The sequence below is a fragment of the Dipteris shenzhenensis genome, chromosome 12, assembly GCF_047967505.1.
Source record: "Dipteris shenzhenensis isolate YYH24624 ecotype China chromosome 12, Dip_SZ_1.0, whole genome shotgun sequence".
NCBI classification, from domain to species: Eukaryota; Viridiplantae; Streptophyta; class Polypodiopsida; order Gleicheniales; family Dipteridaceae; genus Dipteris; species Dipteris shenzhenensis.
Genome location: NC_141607.1, coordinates 12,050,228 through 12,054,679, shown reverse-complemented (window position 1 = coordinate 12,054,679; position 4,452 = coordinate 12,050,228). Strand labels below are relative to the sequence as shown.

The 4,452-nt window shown below is 45.0% G+C and overlaps 1 pseudogene; it reads right to left on the bottom strand.

The window, feature by feature from the left end:
* Nucleotides 1–411: 411 nt before the first annotated feature.
* Nucleotides 412–3,861, bottom strand: LOC147895827 (uncharacterized; annotated as a pseudogene).
* Between the last annotated feature and the right edge of the window lie 591 nt (nt 3,862–4,452).

The following is a 4,452-nucleotide window of genomic DNA, read 5'->3' as shown; positions in this document are numbered from 1 at the left end:
ATGTGGGGAGACAGATAGCTTTAAGAGGTCTACAATGAAATGCCTACTTAATGAAGGAGCTGCAAATTTGAGGAGATGAATACTCATTATCCCGAGACATTGAATTTGATGACTACAAGAATTTTCAGAAGTTGAAGTAGCTTTGAAAATGAGGGAGGACGGAGTGCTTATATGGCAGAAGGCAATGATGGCACAAGGGAAGGAGGACAATGAGCCAGACAAGATTGGCAACTTGATATGTGAAGGCAAGCAAAAGCATTGCCAAAAGAGAAACTCATTAAAATGAACTTCCTCAGATGTAATGACTTTGAGCACAAAGGGATGGAATCAGCACACCTTGAAGCAGAATGGACTATTGTATCTTGAAGCAAATTGGAAAATTGTGCACCATCAGGACTCATAGGGCGAGCAATAAAGATGCCTAACATGGATGGGAAAAACAATGCTTGGAATGGAAAAAATCAGTTTGAAAAATGTCCCTAGACTTACATGCTAAAGTTCTCTGTTTTGTAGCATGCTGCACTACCTTTTCCTCTACAGGTAAACCCTTCCTGCGCCTTACAGCATCGATAAGCTTCCTTGCTGTGTTGGGCGGTACACTAGACCCATCACCATATTCTTCCAGCTCCTCCTCAGTTCAAGGCACAAAGAATGGATCCTGTGGAAGTGCCTCCCAATGGCTAAGAACAAGTTGAGGACTGGCTGCACCAGAGGTCTTCCTTCTCATCTCATCAGTGAAGCCAAAGCTCTCAGCAACAGGCGTGTATGCATGTACTGTAAACATAGCAGAGCCCTCTCGCATTTCTTCTTTAAGAACACGTGCACGTCTCTTCCCCAGCACTCCATACATCTGACCCAAGAATTCCGTGGGTGTACTGACTTCACAAAAGTACATCGCTTCCACCAGTCTGGGTCTTTTGGCCAACACCGCAGAACGGCATGCATCCTTGACTGCTGTCATTACCTGACCAGAGAAAGGGCCATATTGTTCACTATTTATATTCCCAATCCCATCTTCACCTGCTGCTGCCAAATCATCACTCTCACTTACAGGCTTTTCTCTTGCTGCTACTACAGCTTCCACCATGAATGCCAAACCCCACATAGGTTCGTCGCAAAGGGGTCCCGCTGCAGTAGCCAACTGAAACCCTGATACTATGCAGCTTTCAAGGGTCTCTGCTTCTGTCAACAAAGCAGGCACACTACTGTGCCACGAGCAACCAGATGGTTCGCCTTCCGTCCAACCATTAACAAGGCCAAGTCTTTCAGATACACGGGGAGCTCCCTTAATTACCACAGCTTCCACATTTGAATTGCTTATCACAGATGTCCCGTCAAGATGGTCACCAATCTCTTGTGAATTTCTTGAAGCGCTTGAAGCTGGCGTGAGTAGTAAATTGGGCCCCACCTGCCTGGGCCCTAATGACCAGATCCTTTCTAATCTGTTTAGCCATGTTTCTGCATTGACTCCATTCTTACGCTTCTCACTTCCATGACTCCCACTCACATTGCCACTCTGTGCTGCAGCAATTAAGCGATTCCTTAGCACTGCCAGAGGGTCTTGAGAGTCTCCCTCCTCTTTTATAGATCTTTGATTGATTTGGCTGGCATTCCTCAAATAAGGATTTGCAGTATTCCCTTCTATAACTCTTTGTAAAAATTCTGCACTCTCATCAAGCACTGCTGTCAAAGCTGGAGGCAGTCTACTGACATGCACTCGGATGGTACATCTTCCATTGGCAGTAGTCTTCTCCACAACCTCTGAAGATGAAGCATTTTTTGATGTTTCTACAGGAGTTATCCCTTCCATTTCAATTGTTTCCCTGAAGGCCACAAGTGGTGCAGAAACTTCCAGCTCTACTCTTGTGAAACGTTCCTTTAAATTCTTAATGCACCTTTCCAAATGTACTTCACCAGCAGCAGCAATCACATGCTCACCCGTAGCAGAAACACTAACCTCAACAAAAGGATCAGCCCGATTCAATAGACGTAAACCTCTTGCTAAAGCTCCCATGTCTGCAGGATCTGATGGCTCAATAGCTACACGCACAATAGGGGCAGCCTGATAAGTCATGCTTCTAAAAGGCCAACAGTATGGGGTTGTAGAAAGTGTACCTGTTTTCAAAATATGCTGTCCCAAACCCCTGATTGCAACAAGATTGCCGGCCAACACAGACTTTTTGGGTTCTAAACCTCTTCCCACATCATCATGTAGAGTCCTTGGATAACTGCTTCCTGTATATGTTTCTTTTCTCGTTGCCCTTGCGTTGGGTCATAAAGTGGAGATAGAACAAGCACTTTCTGCCCAGCATACAATATACCAGGAAAGACTCTTTGCAAATGCAAGGAAGCATTCTCCATGACCATCTCCCAAATTGTTTATTTCCTCAAGGTTTTCTACCAGCTCTCCATCAGACCCTCGTCGCGGCAGTGATTCAATAGGAACTGCAGACATTTTCGACACAAAAACAACACATGGAGCATCAACACGGTGATCACAGACCTTCACAGCATTTCTGGTTTTTTCAAGCTGCATCGTAACCTCTGCGGTCAGTCCTACTGTCATGTAACTCTCTGGAAAGAACAGGTTAATCCGTACATGTTGTGCCGAGACAGGATCTGGCAAGCACTCAATAACCATTGAGAAAATTGCATCCCCTAGCGGAAGCCACCGGCTCATTATTGCTTGAAGAACTACCTTTGAATCTTTGTGCTGCAGATCACGAGTTGGGACTGTCAAATTCATAGACTTTATGATCCTATTTAGCATTTCTCGACCCCCCTTGCCTTGCAACGCTGCATCATAGACTTGCAACAAAGGTTCCAAAATAAATTCGACAAACATTAGCTTTCCTTTCCCACCCACAGCCTTCTTACCCACGATTTTCTTGGTCTTTGGAATATAGTAATAGTCACCCCACAAAGCCTTTCTCAAAGCATTTTGACTTGCACCGAGCTTTGCAGCGTACAGAGCAGCAAACTGGTCAATCCGAAATCCCCAACCATCCAATGTTCATGTATATACTACATTACCTCGCTCTGGCGCAAAAGCATCTTCCTCATCTTCTTCTTGAATTGTTATGCCTAAATCTGAGCCCACAAATGATGTGTATGGACGTTCACTTGAACTTAACACGTCCCATTTTCTGGGCCTTGTTCATCTGACACCATTGGAACAGTTGTGCCGGCAAGGATTGTGTCCACATCTGATAGATACTTCTCGGGGCGAAATGCGTTGATTATGTTATTCACCTCCATGAGAATTCCCTGAATGGCTTTAAATGAGTAAGTTTAGACAACACAATGCTACTACACGAATGATTCAGGGCTGCTAGACAGGTCATTGTAAAAACCAACCTGCAGTCGGGAATAGGCCTCCGCAGGACTCAACTTTAGTTCTAAGATGAGCCGATCTATTTTGTTCAAAACGAGGCAAGGAGTAACTTTTTCCATCCATGCTTGTCGCAGGAGAGCATGAGTCTGAATGTGCACACCTTCACACGCATCAACAAGTACCAGTGCTCCATCACTAAATCGCGCAGCAGTGGACACTTCGCTGCAGAAATCAACATGCCGTGGCGAGTCGATAAGGTTGATGACGTGGCCTCGGAAATTCAAGGCTATGGAGGAGCTTTTCATTGTGATGGCACGCAGCTGTTCGTCGTCTCTGTAATCGAGGTACCGAAGCTTACCGGCTTGCTTTGGGTGGAGAACCCCACCTCCTCCAGAGGCAATCAAATGATCTGCGACGGTGGTCTTGCCATGATCGACGTGAGCCGGGACGCAAATATTTCGAACTTTTCTGTGCCCCTTCTGAACGAGGGGAATGGATGAAGCAGCAGTGTCTTCTCGTGTTGCCATCAAATGAAATGATGTCGAAGTCCAGAATGAAGCCCTTCTTATGAATGATGCATATCTAATGATGTCTGCAGTCCAGTTCTTTTTCTTTTTTTTTTTCTAATGATGTCTGAAGTCCACGGAGTTCTTATGTTGCCTTCATGTATAGGCGAATGGGCCCCGCAGCCTTTCCAGGAAAGAAAGTGCCACGTCGTCTTTTCTGACCTGAAATGGCTGACCACTAGCCATTCCTCGAGGACCTTTATGTACATGTAAGGGAATGGGCCAGGAGGACGCTCTGCTCCTGCTACTTAGCGGCGGTCGATGGCGGCCATGAGCAGGATTCCATGCACTTTCCTGCTCGGAATATCCAACACACCAACTAGAAGCTTGTTACTCATCTTCTTATGAGGATGGACGAGCAAATTAAAATCTACTTACACATTAACTAAATTATATAGATTTTCCTAGCAATTGTATAGAATTCATAAAAATTGAGAATGACCTTAACATTACTAGCTCTAGCTCTAATGAACCTTGATGATACCTCATCTGAAAAGAACAAGTCTAAAATTATCATCTCCTTCCTATTTATAACTAAGCACCGGTGCATGC